Source organism: Akebia trifoliata, chromosome 3 (genome assembly GCF_017979445.1).
Source record: "Akebia trifoliata isolate Shusen 1 chromosome 3, ASM1797944v1, whole genome shotgun sequence".
NCBI lineage: Eukaryota > Viridiplantae > Streptophyta > Magnoliopsida > Ranunculales > Lardizabalaceae > Akebia > Akebia trifoliata.
This window is the reverse complement of record NC_141377.1, coordinates 18,572,742-18,593,079: the sequence shown is the minus strand read 5'-3', so window position 1 is coordinate 18,593,079 and position 20,338 is coordinate 18,572,742. Positions and strand designations below refer to the sequence as shown.

At 43.2% G+C, this 20,338-nt stretch overlaps 1 pseudogene; it reads left to right on the top strand.

Moving 5' to 3' along the window:
* LOC147406101 (homeobox-leucine zipper protein HDG2-like) overlaps nucleotides 1-20,055 on the top strand; it is a 34,011-nt pseudogene extending 13,956 nt beyond the window's left edge.
* The last annotated feature ends 283 nt before the right edge of the window (nucleotides 20,056-20,338 follow it).

Genomic DNA, 20,338 nt, shown 5'->3' with positions numbered 1-20,338 from the left:
CTTCAGAGAAGTGAATTGAAGTTTTAGATTATCACCTATACGGTATATCAAACCAAGTCACCACGTACCGTCTGATTGAGTACGCTTGAGAGGTATATAGGTGTGCTTGGGCAAGAGTGGCCAGATAAAAATGCATTGCAGTAGTAAGCTTAGAGTCTAGAAACCTTCCCTGTAAGTCACGACTCGAACTTATCGCGGGTGTTCCCGGGTTGTTGAATGAAACCTGATGATTGATGTATGTGAATGATGTGAATAATGAGATCAAAGTGTATGATTGTCCTCAAGGGTCAAAATTTTGTTAAAATGGGTACACCGACCCAATAAAGAATCCATTTCTTGCAAAAATTCAATAATGACCCAGTCCATCTCGATCCAATGATCAGGATAGGCCGGGCCATTTAAATCAAAATGAAAATCAAAATTTCAAAAAAGAAAAGTGTTTTCAAGAAAGTGTTTCAAAAGAAAAGTAATTTTACATAGACCTTGGAAATGTACTGAACTATTCTCTTGTGTCAACTCAGGATGCTGGCTACAGGCAATAACCCAATCGACCAATTGGTCAAAACAACCATTACGGGGATGCACACCGTAGAGAAATTCAACTTTGCAAAATTCATGTTGAGATGCGCCCTATACTTTCACGAATTTGAGATAGATTGGAATCTTTTGCGCGCTATGGCTAAGCGTTGGAACCCTTATCTTCACATCTTCCACATTGGGCATATGCACTTGTGTCCTACCCATGAAGACTATTGTGGCATCATGAGGATATCTACTTCAGGTCCTCTAGTCAGGCCTTCATTGAAGACAGGATATTCTGGTGACCTCGCCACAGGCCTAAACATTTCAAAGGAAGAAGCCAAGGCCTTAGTCCGTAACGGGAGATTGGATTTAGTACCCTTATTGAGTCCATACCACTCTCGTAGTCATCCCATCAATGTAAAACCAGAAGCTTGGAGAGCCACTAGAGACTATCGATTATGTTTAGGGATCCTAGCCCAATACATGCTGACCTCCAAAAGTGAAGGCCAAACTGTTCCTGAGTCTTTCATAGACATAGCTTCCCAACTCTCTAGAAAAGCCATTCCCGTACCTCTTATTCTAGCTGAAACTTTCTCAGGTTTGGATGCCATAAAAAATGGTGAGGGAAGGGATTTCAAAGGAAGCCCTCACCTACTTTATATGTGGCTCTGCGACCGTCTCAAAATTGTGGACATTCCTTCAACCCTCGAGTATAGGCCAGAGCACTTTTCCAGGAGAAACATGTTAGTGCGTCACAACTCAGTCAAGGCTTGGGGCAAATGGTTGGATTCTCGTCTTGCACGTCATATTGGTTTGAGATGCCCTTGGTGGATGACGGACTACCCTGTTTTAGGTACCAAAGGATCCTATTATGTCCGTTTGATCGGACTAGAGGAGACATCTTTTTACCAACCTGCTTTGATCCCAGAACAGTACGGAGTACCTATAGAGTTTTCGCTACCTCAACACAAACAATTCTTTTCTCCCGAACCATTGACTGAAAAGTTAGTGCATCTCATTGAGAAGGCGTGGAACAAGCGCACCTTAGGTATCCAGATGGACCAGCAGAGTTCAAGGAGTCTAGTTGTTAGAACAAGAGAAGCAAGCCTAACTGTCCCAGCAATCCTGATGACGATCAAAACAAATCCAAGCGTCCATGTAAAAAAAGTAAGTCAAAGTTATTGAAAGTTGTTATTCAATGAAAATCCTATTTGTCAAACAAATTTTCAATAGTTCAATGAAATTTCTCTCAGTTTATTTGTGGATAATCATGGCATAAATGAATTGTTTAATGGGTTGGTGTACAAAATTCAAAATGTAATCTTCTTTTTCAAAATGTTTTACCGACCCATGTCAATACCAGTCCCGTGCTGATGAAACTTCTTTTTCAAATCTCTTTTACCGACTCCGTGTCGATGCCAGCTCCGTGCTGATGTAATCACTTTTAATTTTACCGACTCCGTGTCGATGCCAGCTCCGACTGATGTAATTCTTTTTCAAAATCCTCTTTTACCGACTCCGTTTCGATGCCAGCTCCGACTGATGTAATTCTTTTTCAAAATCCTTTTTACCGACTCCGTGTCGATGCCAATGTGTGATGAAATCGTTTTTTAATTTGTACCGACTCCGTGTCGATGCCAGCTCCGTGCTGATGTAATCACGTTTAAATTTTACCGACTCCGTGTCGATGCCAGCTCCGACTGATGTAATTCTTTTTCAAAATCCTTTTTACCGACTCCGTGTCGATGCCAACTCCGTGTTGATGAAATCATTTTTTAATTTGTACCGACTCCGTGTCGATGCCAGCTTCGTGCTGATGTAATCACTTTTAAATTTTACCGACTCCGTGTGATGCAGCTCCGACTGATGTAATTCTTTTCAAAATCCTTTTTCCGACTCCGTGTCGATGCCAACTCCGTGTTGATGAAATCGTTTTTTTAATTTGTACCGACTCCGTGTCGATGCCGGCTCCGTGCTGATGTAATCACGTTTAAATTTTACCGACTCCGTGTCGATGCCAGCTCCGACTGATGTAATTCTTTTTCAAAATCCTTTTTACCGACTCCGTGTCGATGCCAACTCCGTGTTGATGAAATCATTTTTTTAATTTGTACCGACTCTGTGTCGATGCCGGCTCCGTGCTGATGTAATCACGTTTAAATTTTACCGACTCCGTGTCGATGCCAGCTCCGACTGATGTAATTCTTTTTCAAAATCCTTTTTACCGACTCCGTGTTGATGAAATCGTTTTTTAATTTGTACCGACTCCGTGTCGATACCAGCCCCGTGCTGATGTAATCACTTTTATCTTATCGACTCCGTGTCGATGCCAGCTCTGGCTGATGTAATTCTTTTTCAAAATCCTCTTTTACCGACTCCGTGTTGATGCTAGCTCCGGCTGATGTAATTCTTTTTCAAATCCTTTTTACCGACTCCGTGTCGATGCCAACTCCGTGTTGATGAAATCGTTTTTTAATTTTACCGACTCCGTGTCGATGCCAGCTCCGTGCTGATGTAATCACTTTAAATTTTATCGACTCCGTGTCGATGCCAGCTCCGTGTTGATGAAATCGTTTTATTTTAATGACTCTGTGTCGATGAGCCCCGTGCTGATGTATCACATCTTACGACTCCGTGTCGATGCCAGTTCGGCTGATGATGTAATTCTTTTTCAAAATCTTTTACGACTCCGTGTCGATGCCAGCTCCGACTGATGAAATCATTTAAAATTTACCGGCTCCGTGTCGATGCCAGCTCTGGCTGATGTAATTCTTTTTCAAAATATTTTGCCAGTCCCGTGTTGATACCAACTTCGCGTTAATGTCGGCTCCGAGCAAAGAACCCTTTTTAAAACTCGTTTGCTTTAAATAAATAACTTTACCCGACCTAAATAATGTCAGGCATTTTTCTTTTTGTAAACAAGATAGTAATGGCCTTATCTTCTGTACCCAAAGGTGGCCAAACGAAAGAAGTACAAACACCTGAGAAGCCTCCGTATTTCCTTCGATCTACATCAACTATGAGCAACTCAGAGATCCACAACCTGCGACAAGTGAACTTGCCGAAGCTAATGCAATGATAGCGAAGCTAATAGAAACAACGAAAAGACAAGAACAAATGTTGATGGCTGTTTTTAGTAATACTAACTTCCTACAAGCGCAAGCCGCTCAGCACCAAGCATCTGGATCAAATCCGGAACCCTTGAACAGACACAACCAGATCAACAGACCACCCACCTCCTACGGTGCCAATGTATCAGGGCCCTCCACTTTACATCCCACAGAATCACCACCCCCGGTGGTAATCCCAGATGATGAGTGTGACTTCAGGGTGCCTGAGGCCAAAAATGCCACTGATAACAAATGGCCCAGCAGATAGAGTCTCTCCAAGAAGAAATGAGACAAATGAAGGGTACAAATACTTTAGGAGGGACAAGATTCAGGGACCTTTGCTTTTATCCTAATGCACAGTTGCCGGCCAAATTCAAATGTCCGGAATTTGAGAAGTACAATGGGGTGGGGGTGTCCTCTGTCACATCTAAAACTATACTGCGGATCCATGTGCCAATACGGCGAAGATGACAGGCTACTGGTGCAGTTGTTTCAAAGAAGCTTGACAGGGCCTGCACTCAAATGGTTTTCCGGATTGGACCATACGCTTATCAAAAGTTGCAAGACTTGGCTGAAATGTTCTGGCATAATTATCGGTTCAACACAGATGTAGGTCTGGATCGAAATGATATGGCCAAGATGACTAGAAAGCAAAGGGAAACAGTAAAAGAGTACGCCCAGAGATGGCGGGAGTCTGCTTCACAAGTGAGGCCTGCAATGACTGAACAAGAGATGAACACCACGTTCATCTCAACACTAGGGCATGCCTTCTATACTCATCTAGTTGGACACACCACAGGCACTTCTCAAATTTAGTTCAAGTGGCAGACCGGGTCGAGGACGGGATCCGGACTGGTTTAATATTTGACTTCACAGCCCTAAGTGCAGCGGCAGGGACATCGGCACAAAAGAAGTTCGTGCCTTTTTCAAAAAGAAAGAGGAAAACTCAAGTCAACAATGTACAACCCAGCCAACCTCTTTTCATTCAGGCACCAGTTCAGAGGCCGCAGGCACCACAAGTCCCTTGGGCGCCAGTACCTCGAGCTGCTTGGGCTCCAGCACCGCAGAACCCCTTTCAGACAGTTCCTCTGCAAGCACAACCAGCACCACAGTATGGGCAAAACCAGCAGGCACGACCTAACAGGGTAAACAGAGTATTTACCAGATGCCCATGACACTATCAGAATTACTGCCACTCTTACTCAGAGGAGAATATCTGGTAAAACGTCCACCAAATCCTGAGGCTGTGAAAAGGGCCAGGGTACAACCCTAACCTGCTCTGTGAATTCCACATGGGTGCACCAGGGCACTCCACAGATCAATGCTGGCAGCTCAAGCATCAAGTACAGAACCTGATCGATAAAAAGGCTCTCATCCTAGATGGGCCTGCCAACCCACCCCAACAACAGAACATCAACCAAAATCCCCTACCTACTCACAATGGAGAGGGGAGTGGGCACAGGGTAAATGTTGTCTGTGGAGAACTCGACTTCAATCCCTCAGATTTAATAGCGCCTATCGGTCCAAAATCAGGGTCTACTTAACTCAGGGATCAGAAGCACCAACAATCAGCACAATCAATCGTCATACAACAAGCTTCACCCAAATTCACTACCACCTCTCAGATGTCTGACCTCACCATCCATCCCACTCATCAAATTCCCAATACTGCTACTCGACCGCCTCTTATTATACCATATGCCTCACAAGGTTCTCTCAATATATGACTCGACCACCTCTTCACATACCATACACCGCATCTTCACGTCCACCACTCATCATCCCATACACTCCATCGACTGCTCCTGCTACCATTTCATCCAAATCATCACCACCACCCCTCATTCTCAATGTAAAACCCGAGCTGCCTCCCATGACTATACTCACCCAAACCATTCCCCTATAACTCTATCCAAGCAGTTCCCTTGGAGTTACGAGACAACCATCACCACGAACTCCGGGGTTGAAACCATGAAGAAAGCAATGGTGGCCGACATTGGGCATATGACAAGGGCAGGGCGATACAAAAAAATATAAAAAAGGGGGTAAGCATCAGGGAAGAGACTGAAAAAACAACAAGGCATGACGGATAAAGAAAAGAAAAGTAAAAGGAAAGACAAATGAGCGAGAGTGAACAGAAAGAAGAGAAGGCGAAAGTGACGGATAAGGAAGCTGCAGACTTTATTAAACTCATTCTCAAGAGTGAGCATAATATAGTGGACAGATTGAACAAACAGCCGGCTCAAATCAGTATCCTGGGTTGATGCAAAAGTCAGAAGAATACCAAGAGGCATTACTGAGAGTTTTGGAAAAATCGCATGTACCTGCAACTACCTCACCCGCGGAACTAGAACAAACGATTAGCCAGATAATGGCCCCCAATCCCATTATCTTCACTGAAGATGAATTTATGCCTGGAGGAACGGGGCACGTCGAGCCACTAAAAAAAATGGTCATATGCAAGGGCATGATGGTTGCTAGGGTACTGATTGATAACGGGTCAGCGCTTAATGTTTGTCCGCTTGAGACCTTCCGGAAACTCAACGCTGATTGGTCACATGTCAAGCCAAACAACAAAGTTGTCCGAGGCTTTGACAGATCGAGAAGGGATTCTCTAGGAGAAGTGGATCTACCTGTCACAATAGGCCCATGTATATTCGAAGTAACGTTTGAAGTCATGGAAATACCAACAACCTTCAACTTATTGCTGGGTAGGCCATGGATCCATATTGCCGGGGCAGTACCGTCCTCTCTACACCAAAGAGTCAAGTTCATCATGGGGCAGAGAATGATATCAGTGCTGGCAGAAAATCTTATCCCGGCTGGAAGAGCTCCGGATGTGCCATTTATCGACATTGAGATGACGAAGGACAAAGCACTATATCACTCTTATCAATTCGCCGCTGTCAATCATATTGAAAAGGGCAGGAGAAGGTAAAAGCAAAACTATCCAGACCAATCTGATGGTTGGTCGGGTTATGAAAAGGGCAGGTTATCGACCCAAGCAAGGGTTGGGACCAGGAGGAAGGGAGAAATAAGCCGTCGAAGTCAAAAAGCATACTCTTATTTTGGTCTGGGGTTTAGGCCCACAAAGAGGGATATTGCAGAAATGAATGACAAGAAAAAGGAGCTCCGGCTAGCAAGAAAGCAAAACCGTGATCCGAACATCTGGAATCTGGGCCGAGTCCCTCACATCAATGTTAGCTTCCCAAAATCCATATCAGACCTGAACGACCTATCAGAACTGCCATCAACAAAGAAGCCAAAAATGGTAAATCCTAAACCAGTGCACCCAGTCGTTGAGTCCCAATCATCCTTCATAGAAGGCATTGATGTTCTATTCAATGGGGATTCCGATGAAAGTCCACCAGAGACCACTCTAGAATCCACCCAAGTGAAAATCACCACAAGCTACGAGAAAAAATCACCATTCCCCACTGGCATCGACTGGGCATCAGTCGTCATCCCACCAAGCTTGGGAGGGACCATGCCCCAATCTGAAAAAAATCAATCGGAGATCATGGTTATCTCCAAACCACCAACCAAATCATCCAACGAATCACTTTCACATCTCATCCGGCCCCTCAGAGAAGGGGAAGTTCTGAACAATTGGGAGGAATTCCCATTGACCCTTGAGGCTGTTGAGGCCTAAAAAAAAAAACGCCGTTAAACGAATCTAGTTTGTCCGAGGATCATAACTAGCCCTCGTCCTCGGGTAAAGACTGTTTTGAGGGCTCCCTATCTTTATTAATGAATTCGCATGATTGTTCTTCTTATTTCAGGTATTCGAAAAGTAACAAAAAAACAAATATTCCTCAAAAGTAAAAAAATCAAAAATTTCTCAAAAGTCAAAAAATCAAAAAGCTTTCAAATTGAAAAAAATAGATATTTTCCAAAAAGAGTTTTCAAGGGATATGTCTCAATCAAATGAGTACCCAGATAAAACAGAATTTGAAAGGGACGAGTATGATTTCGATCTTGAACTCGACTTTGACCTCATGGGGATCGAAGAAGAGTCTGAGGACGAAATGGAGTACCCGCCTAAAGAAATCAAAGACTTGGTAGAACGTCACGAGAAAGGTGTTCAGCCAAACATTGAGGATACAGATTCAATCAATCTTGGTACCGAAGAGGACCCACGAATTGTCAAGATCGGAGCCTTATTAACGTCACAACAAAGGAAGAAATGATCAAACTCTTACAAGATTATCAAGATGTCTTCGCATGGTCGTACAGGGATATGCCGGGATTGGACACAGATCTTGTCGTGCACAAGCTACCAATTGCCTCCGGAAGCAAGCCGATCAAGCAGAAATTGAGAAGATTAAAGCCAGAATGGACCCTCAAGGTCAAGGACGAAGTCATGAAACAGTTCGAAGCCGGATTTCTTGCAGTCTCTACGTACCCTGAGTGGTTGGCTAATGTCGTCCCAGTACCCAAGAAAGATGGGAAGGTACGCATGTGTGTTGACTATCGGGACCTAAACAAGGCCAGTCCTAAGGATGATTTCCCACTTCCACACATCGACACTCTAGTCGATAGTACAGCAGGGCATGGCATGTTCTCGTTCATGGACGGCTTTTCAGGCTATAACCAAATAAAAATGGCGGAAGAAGACCAGGAAAAGACTGCATTTATCACGCCATGGGGTACTTTTCACTACAAAGTCATGCCATTCGGGCTGAAGAACGCAGGGGCGACTTACCAACGGGCAATGACCGCACTATTCCACGATATGATCCACAAGGAAATGGAAGTCTACGTAGACGACATGATTGCTAAATCCAGCATTGAAGAAGATCATCTGGTAAATCTAAAGAAGTTGTTCGACAGGCTGAGGAAATACAGTTTAAGGCTAAATCCTGCAAAATGTGTATTCGGGGCAACATCGGGCAAACTACTAGGTTTCATCGTCAGCAGAAGAGGCATCGAGATAGATCCGAAAAAAACCAAGTATATCCTCGAGATGAAAGCACCCGTTTCAGAGAGAGATGTTCGGGCATTCTTGGGGATGATACAGTATATTAGCCGTTTCATTGCTCAGCTCACGCCTATCTGTGAGCCAGTCTTCAAACTACTCAGGAAAGACACGCCAAAGAAGTGGAACAAGGACTGTCAGGAAGCGTTCGACAAGATTAAGCAATATCTGCTCAATCCACCAGTCCTAGTCCCTCCTACTCTAGGGCGACCTTTGCTGATGTACATCTCGGTACAAGAAACGTCAATGGGGTGTGTGCTAGGGCAACACGATGAATCAGGACGGAAAGAACAGGCCATCTACTATCTCAGCAAGAAATTTACTGAATATGAAGCAAAATATTCAACGCTTGAGAAGACTTGCTGCGCATTAGTCTGGGCATCTCAACGACTACGTCACTATTTGCTGAGTTACTCGACTATGCTAATCGTAAGGATGGACCCCCTGAAATACCTATTCGAGAGACCAGCATTAATAGGTTGCACTGCAAAATGGCAACTATTGTTATCTGAGTTTGACATCACCTATGTCACTCAAAAAGCCATCAAAGGGCAAGCAATCGCCGACCACCTAGCCGAGCACCCGTTGCCTGACTACGAGCCATTAAAAATGAACTTTCCTGATGAAGCCATACTGATCACTGAGGTTGAAGACGATAATGAGGAACCAGGATGGAAAATGTTTTCGACGGAGCAGCCAATCAGAAAGGAAATGGAATAGGGGCAGTTCTGATCAAGCCAGATGGATCCCACGTGCCAATCGCAATCAGACTAAAATTTCAATGTTCCAACAATGAGGCTGAATACGAAGCATGCATAGCAGGGTTGAAGGCAGCACTGGATCTCGAGGTAGATGAAATCGATGTTTTCGGAGATTCAAGCTTAGTAGTCTATCAGACGACTGGAGAATGGAAGACCCGAGAGCAAAGACTGGTCCCTTACCACGAGTATCTGGAAGAACTAAGCTCACGCTTCGATAGGATTTCATTCACGTACATGCCGAGAGCTAAGAATCAGTTTGCAGATGCACTAGCTACACTGGCCTCTATGATCAACATCTCGGAAGACTTAATCATCGACCCTATTGAGATTGGAATTCAAGATGAGCCAGCCTATTGCTTACCCGTTGAAGTAGAAGAATCTGAAGAAAAGCCATGGTATTCTGACATCAAGGCATATCTTGAAGATCGAACACTCCCCTCAGACGCAACGCCAAATGATAGAAGGACCATTCAGAGGCTAGCAGGACAATTTTTCTTGAGCAACGGTATTCTGTACAAGAAGTCGCACCATGAGATCTTACTTAGGTGTGTGGCAGAAACAGAAGCGAAACGACTAATTGAGACTGTACATGGGGGAGTCTGCGGACCTCACATGAATGGTCATATGCTTGCTAAGAAGATCATGAGGATGGGATACTATTGGTCGACAATGGAAAGTGACTGCTATCAGCATGTCCGCAAATGCCATCTATGCCAAATATATGCCAACAAGATCAATGCCCCACCTTCAGAACTACATAATATGACTACTCCTTGGCCCTTCTCACTCTGGGGCATGGACGTCATTGGGCAGATCTCGCCAAAAGCTGCAAATGGGCATCGTTTCATCCTTGTTGCTATCGATTACTTCACAAAATGGGTAGAAGCTGCATCATACGCCAATGTTACCAAGAGCAACGTCATGAAGTTTGTCAAGAACAACATCATTTGTCGGTATGGACTTCCAAGCGGATTGGTAACTGACAATGCTAAGAACTTCAAGAACAAAGATATGATCAAAATGTGCGAAGACTTCCAGATCACTCATCACAACTCTGTACCCTACAACCTAAGATGAATGGAGCAGTCGAGGCAGCCAACAAGAACATCAAGAAAATAATCGAGAAGATGGCAGTTACATACAAAGATTGGCACGACATGTTGCCCTTTGCACTACACGCCTACCGTACTTCGTTCAGAACTTCGACTGGGGCAACTCCGTATTCATTGGTCTACGGAATGGAAGCAGTCTTACCCGTAGAGGTTGAGATTCCCTCCCTCCGAATCTTAAAAGAAGCAGAGCTAGATGAGACTGAATGGATTCAAGCTCGGTTTGATCAGCTGAATCTGATTGAAGAGAAACGCCTTGCAGCCATTTGTCATGGACAGATCTATCAACGACGAATAGCTCGTGCCTATAACAAGAAAGTTAAGCCTAGGCATTTCTCGCCAGGAGACCTGGTCTTAAAGAAGATTCTACCAATTCAAGAAGACGCCAGAGGAAAGTTCAGACCAAACTATGAGGGACCATTCATCGTACAGAAGGTAATGACAGGAGGAGCTCTGATTCTCACAGAAATGGACGGACAAGTCTTCCCGCAACCGATCAATGCTGACACTGTTAAGAAATATTACGCCTAAGACCTGAGCCTGAGATGACGAAAGGCCATTTTTGTTATCCCAAACAAACCATCACACCCTAGTCAACCCTTTTGAGCCATCACGTTCATTTCTTAACCTAAGACTGGGGCAAGTCAACAACTACAAAAAAAAAGAAAAAATGATCAGAAAGAAATAGAAAAATCAAAAGTATCAAAAGTACTCCTGGCCCGCATGAGGATAAACTGTGAACGGCTAAAAATACAAAAAAAAAATCAAGAAAGTCAAAAACTCGAACACTTGATCTTCGCTCAACCCAAATCTCCAGCCTAAACAAGTTCGAGAGACGCTGGGAGGAGACATAGATCACTTTTCCGAAACAAAAATAGACGAATCCCATGTTTATTCCATTTTAGATCCAGACCTTAACCTTTTTGTAACCTTCCACTACCATAAGCCTAAGCCAACGTTTCGTCCTACTTAAAGTCCTTTTTGATCAGGAAATGTTCTAGGGCAACATAAAGACAGTGGCAACACCAATGATCTTGCAACTTGGTCCGGACCTCAAAGTCTTGTCAGTCGTTGGAAGACTCGAGAGGGGAATCCAGATCGGATATTCGAAAAAAAAAGAGTACCCCTACAAGAGTAGAGTCGTCGATCTTGCAGCTCAATTTAAGTCACCAAGCCAAAATAGTTTTCCAATACCATAGCACTGGGAATGACTCTAAAGGAATCAAAAGAGTAATTGACGTTTATATCCTCTGTGATTGGCAAAAATACCAAGATCGTCGCAACCAAAGGTTTTACAAACTTTGAATTTATCGTACTAATATGATAAAGATATTTTATAAAATTTCAAAAAAGAAAAACTACTATTTTGGCCGATGATGAAGATTCTATAGGACTTATTCAAACTTCAAGTTTTCAAAGCATTAGATACACCTGAGGCCAAGTAAGTACAAAACCTATTTTCTTTGCATTAATCTTTCAACATTTTGTAAAAAGAGTCAAGGCGTTCCTACAAAGCACGGATTTGGGCAGCCCGACTCATCATCAATTTTTCAGCCTGACTCATCATCACGACTCACTAGACAAGACGCGAAGGCATCGAAGAAGGGACCGCAGGCAAGCCCCTCCTAAGATTACTCTCCGGGCCTACTGAGGTAGATAAACCATTGATCATCGAACTTACAGTTGCAGCAATGGAAGAGTTTATAAGAATGACCTAACTAGGGAAATCCTTATGGATGCGTGACTTTAACGATGCTTATGAGATTCTAAGTGAAGATGAGTACATACAAACATTCCCGAGGGGAATTGGACCAAAACTATGTGGATTGAAATCAGAAGCTTCTCGAGAAACTGCCGTTGTTATCATGAATCACATTAACCTTGTTGAGATCCTTATGGATGTGAATCAGTGGTCCACCGTGTTTTCTAACATTGTTTCAAAAGCAACAACTTTTGAAGTCGTATCAATAGGCGTAGCAGAAAACTACAATGGAGCCTTCCAAGTGATGACAACAGAATTTCAAGTCCCTTCACCTCTTGTTCCGACTCGAGAGAGTTTCTTTGTAAGGTATTGTGAACAACATGCTGAGGGAATTTGGGTGGTGGTCGATGTTTCCTTGGATCATTTGCGTCCTAGCCTGATATCGAGATGTCGAAGAAGACCATCAGGTTATTTAAATCCAAGAAATGCCAACTGGTTACTCCAAGGTTATATGGGTCGAACACGTAGAAGTGGATGATAAAGCAGTTCATAGTATAAAACACTGGTTAACTCCAACCTTGGGTTTGGTGCAAAGCGTTGGGTTGCTACCCTAGATCAACAATGTGAACGCCTTGCAAGTGTTATGGCTAGTAACATATCCGCTGGAGATGTTGGTGTGTGATCACAAGTCAAGAAGGGTGAAAGAGTATGTTGAAGTTAGCTGAAAGAATGGTGATGAGTTTTTGTTCTGGTGTAAGTGCTTCTACTGTTCACACATGGACAACATTATCGGGAAGTGGCGCTGAAGATGTAAGGGCCATGATTGGAAAAAGCATAGATGATCTCGGCAGGCCTCCTGGTATTGTGCTAAGTACAGCTACTTCTTTCTGGCTTCCAGTCCCACCAAAGGGAGTTTTCAATTTCCTTCGCGATGGGAACTTTAGAAGTGAGTGGGACATTCTTTCTAATGGCGGTGCTGTTCAAGAAATGGCACATATTGCTAATGGTAGAGATCCTGGTAACTGTGTTTCTCTACTGCGAGTTAATACTCCAAATTCCAGTCAGAACAACATGTTGATATTACAAGAGAGTAGCACCGATGCAACGGGCTCTTTTGTAATCTATGCTCCTGTTGATATTGTTGCAATGAACGTGGTTCTAAATGGGGGAGACCCAGACTGTGTAGCACTCATTCTCCTTGGTTTTGCTATACTCCCTGATGGGCTAACAGTAAATAGAGGTAGAATTACTGAAGTTGGGTCTGGTGGATCTCTATTGACTGTCGCATTCCAGATCTTGATCGATTCGGTTCCAACTGCAAAACTCTCTCTTGGATCTGTGACAGCTGTTAACAACCATATTGCGAGTGCTCCAATAACAAAACTCTCTCTTGGATCAGTGACAACTGTTAACAACCATATTGAGAGTGCTCCAACAGCAAAACTCTCTCTTGGATCAGTGACAGCTGTTAACAACCATATTGCTTGTGCTCCAACTGCAAAACTCTCTCTTGGATCAGTGACAGCTGTTAACAACCATATTGCTTGTGCTCCAACTGCAAAACTCTCTTGGATTTGTGTTGACTGCTAACAACCTCAGTGCTTGCACCGTTGAAAGGATCAAAGGTATCAAAGGACAATGCATGAATTGAGAGGGTTAGCGTATTATAGAAACAGAGCAAGATCAACAAAAGAAGGTAACAAAAAAAAAATATCAAAAGAATTTCAAAAACCTTTCGAGTTGCACTCAACTCTGATTTGTCAAAACACGATCGAAGAAATAGTCCGATTTAAAAACTCATCAAATTTTCATCAAATCAAAGATCTCACACGAGCTCCGCGCCATCGAGATCAATGAATTAATAAGGCAAAACTCTGTCAGACCCCGTGCTTAAGTAACCATTTTCCACAAAAATCTTCAATACAATCGATAATTCAAGATCGTGTTTTTACAGAATTTTTCTGGCCCGTACAAATAGGGGTTTAGATTATTCTTTGCAGTTCTTTGCACGCAATTCCTGCAAAGAAGGGCAGCTGTAGACACCTCAATTTGCACGGGCCACTTCTCGAAAGGGCCCAAAAATATCGATTTTCCAAATAAATGGGCCAACGGGCCTTAAGGGCCCAAGTCATTGAAAAGTGACATTTTTACCAACCCGAGGCCCCTAAGACCTCTCAATGGTTTAGGAGGCCTACCAAAAGGACTCGGCCAACCTTACGCTTTCCCATTATTCACTGCTCCGCTTCCAAAAATTAAAAACGCCAAATTTTTGATAAATTTCACCAACGGGCCTAAAAAGCCCGATTCGCCAACACGTGGCATTTTTGATCAAACTAATGATTGCAAAAATCTAAAAAAATTAAAAAATTAAAAATGTGAGACTCGGGATACCTACCTCTCCTTTACTACCACCGCTCCGCCTCCGTATCCGTAAAAACCATAGGCCCACCTAAGGCCCACAAGCCCTTAACACTTTCCTAAATCGATTTCTCATCTTACCCCTAGCCTAAAATCAATCCCACATCACCTAAAATCTAAAACCAACCTATACTCTCAAGATCCATTTCAAAACAACCCTCAACCAATCCCTAAAATCCAAAACCATTTCTAAAACCCAAGCCCAACACTACAAAGCCCACAAATCATTAACCATATCCAATTCATTATCCAACCCACAACCCTAACCCATAAACCACAACCCACATCAACCAATCACTCTTTTATCATCAAAAGATGACACATGTCATCACCCCATCTCACCTCCCTCACCCAACTACCTACCCCATTAATTTGCTTTAAATCTCATCTACCCACACATCAACCCATCACCTTTTCTCTCAAATCAAACACATCTACCCACACCCCTAACCTATACCTCCCCTAATCTACCCTCATCATTACCTACAAAACCTACATCTACAACATAAACCTACACCATCCTCTCAAGTCAAACACTCAACCTCTCCCATCAACCTATCCCAACCCTTCATTTCCACCCACTTTAACAATTGGCATCATCTCCTTCACCCTCCCAAAATATCATCAACCACCTCTTTAAATCCTCCATTCTCTTAAATCAAATATCATTTAATCACAACCACCATCTTAAACTCACCTCACCAAACACTTCACCCAAATGGGTTGGGTAGGATCCAAACCATTTGGGTCAAAACTCACCCATTTAACCCCCTTTCCCTAAATACCCTCCAATCTCCTCTAAATTACACCCACTTCTCTCTCAAACTAATAACCATTCTACCCTTTTTCTTCACTTCACCCCATTATATCCCTAAAATAACTCCTCAACATCTATAAATACCCTCCTCCTCTTCCCAAAAATGGCCCCCAACTTTCATTACAAAATTTCTCCACAACACTCTCTCTACTAACAACCATCACCAATTCTCACCAAGTTTACCAACTCTCTCTCACAAATCCTCCACAAGTCTCACTAAAAAAAAAAAACAAACAAAAGAAAACTCTACTCTCTCTAATCACCTCTTCCCATTCTCATACTCTCATATTATACTAAGGACTCAAGAAGACTCAAGAAAAAGAAGAAAAGAAGAAAGAAGATACAAGGTGGGTTCAAGGCAATCCCCTCCCTCTCTCTTCTACACCCTCTCCTCCTCCCTCTTCTATCACCCTCTCCCCTTCATTTTATTTTTTAGGATGAATGGACCCTAAGGCTAAAGGTCTATAAGGGTCATTTCCATCAATGGAATGACCCTATGATCAAGCCGAAAATGAACCCCTATCTAGGGTACAAATGCACAACACGTGGCACATCGTTTTTCGTATTTTTTTTAATCAAAAATGACCGAGTTGAGTTGAGGTTACCACTATCTAGTGGGGAGAAAAGGGTGCTTAGCACCTTCCCTTTTCTCCAACCGAGCCGCTTACCCGAATCTCAAGGGTTGATTCATCTTTATCCATCGAGAGTCACCAAATACCAAAAATGTCACATTTTCTAAAAAAAATGCACATCGGGTGATCATTCACACCCACTTACAAAAATGTATGGTGGCGACTCCAAACCATTGTAGATGTGGTCATCGTAATGGCGAAATCACGTGTCTACACCGATAGCGTAGATAATGTCATTTATGGGGCAGCTAACTAAGAGCCAAAACAAGTTTAGAGAGAAGATGCTTGAGTCATAGGCTAGACTAGCCGATGAAGTGGCAGAGTTGAGGGAGCGCCAAGCTTTTTCACAGGGGACCGATCACATTCCACCCTAGGATCCACCACAGAGACCACAGCCATAGGTTGTACCATCAAGGGTCGCGAGGACTCCCCCGTTCCAAGCATAGACAGATCCGGGGATGTGTCTACAAAACTTCTAACGACTACGTCCATCACAATTTGGAGGTTCTTCCAATCCGGCTAAGGTTGAGGAGTGGGTTTTAAAAACCCGGGAGATCTTGAGTGTCATGCAATACTCGAGAGACCAGAGGGTAACGGTGGCTACATTTCAGTTCGACTGGGATGCCAACCATTGGTGGCTATCCGAGAGGAATGTTTTGGGGGATGGACCTTCCGAGTGGGCTGACTTTGAAAGGATGTTCTTAGACAAATTCATATCTGAGACGACTCAAGAGATCAAACATCAGGAATTTTCGGGGTTGGTGCAAGGTAATTTATCTATTACTGATTACGAGCTGAGATTTACCAAACTGTCACGATATGCACCCGAGCTCATTCCGACTGATCTACAGAAAGCCCGCAGATTTTTCAAAGGACTACAACCCTACTTGAGGGCTAAGATGTCAGTGATTAAGACCATTAGCTACAGAGACACGGTGAGTCAAGCTTAGAGGGTTGAGCAAGAGGAGAGGGAGTTGCAGACTTCGAGGGGGCAGACCAGTTGACCCCAGCTTCTTGTCCACCTAGATCTGAGCCAACTGAGAGGCTGATGTATTCGAGACCAAGTGCCTCTGGACCAGCATATCCATAATATCGAGCTCCTACTCCACTGAGTTATGGACCATTTGGGGCTCTAGTGAGGCCAACAGGGCCAATGGGACCAACTAGGCAGATTTTGAGACCATTGACTCCAACTTCTTGACCAACCACCCCGTAAAGACCTATATAGACGGGACCATTGGCATGTTTCTCTTGTGGTCAGACGGGACATATCAGGAGAGACTGTCTTTTATCACAACCACAGTCAAGGGTAACTCCTAGACCCCAGGACAGGGTTTATCATCTAACCCATGAGGAAATACCCATTTCGGACGAGGTGTTGGAAAGTACAATCTTAATTTCTAATATTAAGATTTGAGTCTTACGTGAGATTGGACAGTTGCTAGATTTTAGAAATTTCTGACACGAGCCGGGTGATAAAACTATCTACCCCATTGGGAGATCGACTGATAGCCCAGAAACTTTGTCGAAACTGTGTAATTAGGATAGAGGACCAAGAGATGATCACCGACCTCATGATATTAGATTGTTGCAGCTTTGATGTCATCTTTGGAATGGATTGGCTAGTACAGAACCATGCCCAGGTTGATTGTTTTGCTAGATCAGTAGTCTTTAGAAGGTCGGGATATCCGAAAGTCAAGGTTCAAGGATCTAGGTATAGAAGAGACGGTCTTTTGTACAGCCAATTGGGAACTTTGAGAGCATTGGAGATAAAAATGTCAACGGATATGGTAAAGGTAGTCAGGGAGTTTGGGGATGTCTTTTCAAAAGAATTACCGGGTTTGCCGCCATATCGAGAGATAGAATTCTCGATTGACTTGATACCAGTCATAGGGCCTATTTCTATTTCTCCATATCGAATGGCCCTGGTAAAAACCCGAGAGTTGAAAGCGCAGATTGATGAACTTATGAGCTTGGGGTTTATTTAACCAAGTTCCTCACCCTGGGGCGCACCGATTTTATTTGTCAAGAAGAATGATGGGTCACTTCGATTATGCATCGACTATCGGAAGCTAAATTAAGTGACCATCAAGAATAAGTACCCTCTTCCGCGCATCGATGATCTGTTTGATCAATTATAAGGTGCCTAGTACTTCTCTAAGATCGATTTGCAATCCGGGTACCACTAGTTGAGAATCTGGGAGACGGACATTATTAAGATTGCATTTTGGACCAGGCTGGGACATTTCGAATATCTAGTGATGCCTTTCGGTCTAACAAATGCACCGGTAGCATTTATGGATCTCATACACCGGGTATTTTGGGAACTTCTCGATCGATTTGTCATTATATTCATAGATGACATCCTGATCTATTCCAAGTCAAGGGAGGACCACGAGAGCCACCTCAGAATCATACTACAATTGTTACGAGAGCATAGGCTATACGCCAAGCTTAGCAAGTGTGAATTCTGGCTTCAGAAAATGAAAATTTTAGGACATGTAATGTCAAGTAAAGAGATAGCAGTAGACCCTTCCAAAGTTGAAATCGTACTATTGTGAAAACAACCAAAGACAATAACAGATATCAGAAGTTTCCTCGGGATGGCAGGATATTATAGAAGATTTATTGAGGGATTTTCAACTCGTGCAGCACTGTTGACGAGACTAACTCAGAAAAATGTCTGGTTTGAGTGGGATGACAATTGCGAAACTGCATTTCAGGAGTTGAAGACAAGATTGATGATCGCTCCAATTCTAGTATCTCCGATTCCGGGTGAGGGCTTGACGATCTTTACTGATGCATCTGGGATTGGTTTGGGAGCTGTACTAATGTAATTAGGGAAGATAGTGGCATGCGCGTCTAGAAAACTAAAGAATCATGAGAAGAACTACGCTGTTCACGATTTTGAGTAAGCTGCGATAGTGTTCGTACTATGCATTTGGAGACATTATTTATACGGAGAGAAGTTTGAAGTATTCTCCGATCATAAGAGTCTCAAGTACATATTCTCACAACGAGAATTAAATATGAGACAACCATGTTGGATGTAATGCCTCAAGGATTACGACTTTACCCTTGAGTATCGAAAATGAGCTGATAGCATGAGTTAGGGAAGCCCAGAAAGTATATGAAGATGTGGGAGAATATGAGCTGAGAGCTAGGGACTTTATTGACCTAGATTGGTCGAAAGAATCAGACGAGGTTCTCAGATTCAGTGAAAGGATATGGATACCTTAGGACTCATAGTTGAGATCTGATATATTGTGTGAGGCATACCGTTCTCGATATTCTATTCACCCAGGAGGTACAAAGATGTATAGAGATCTACGAAGAAATTTTTTATTTCTGAGTATGAAGAAGGTAATCGTAGAATATGTAAGTAGATGCCTGATATGTCAGCAGGTCAAGGCCGAACACCAAACCCAATAGGCTTACTTCAACCATTACCTATAGCGGAATGGAAATGGGAGCATGTGACCATGGACTTTGTAAAAGGGTTACCGAGAGCCAGTGACGGGTCAGACGTCATATGGGTGATTCTTGATCGATTGACGAAATCGACACACTTCATTTCAATTCGAGTCTCATTTGGAGCCTATAGATTGAGCCAGATATACATAGTTGGGATAATTCGACTGCATGGAGTGCCAGTTTCTATCGTGTCAGACAAGGATCCCAGATTTACTTCCCGATTCTGGTAGAGTCTACACAAAACCATGGGTACTCAGTTGAACTTTTGTTGGACTTTTCATCCACAGTTAGACGGACAGTCGGAGCGAGTAATACAGATTTTAGAGGACATGCGTATTGGACTTTGGAGGAGGCTGGAAGTGTCACTTACCGTTGGTGGAGTTCTCTTACAACAATAATTTTCAAGCTAGTATTAGCATGGAGAGATTTGAAGCTTTATACGGTAGGCTGTGTCGATCACCAGTATGTTGGGCAGAGACAGGAGATGCTACAGTGTTGGGACCCGAGATTGTTAAGGAAACTATCTAGATAGTACGCATTATACGAGACAAATTAAAAGCTGATCAGAGTAGACAGAAGAGCTATGCAGAAAAGCGGCGCAGACCTTTAGAATTCCAAGTTGGGGATATAGTATTCTTAAAAGTATTGCCTAGAAGAGGAACCTCCAGGTTTGGTGTAAAGGGTAAATTGAAACAGTATTTTGTGGGACCATTCAAAGTAGTTGAACGGATAGGGCCAGTGGCTTACAGATTACTTCTACCACCGTAGCTTAAACAGGTTCACAACATGTTCCACGTGTCTATGCTGAAGAGATA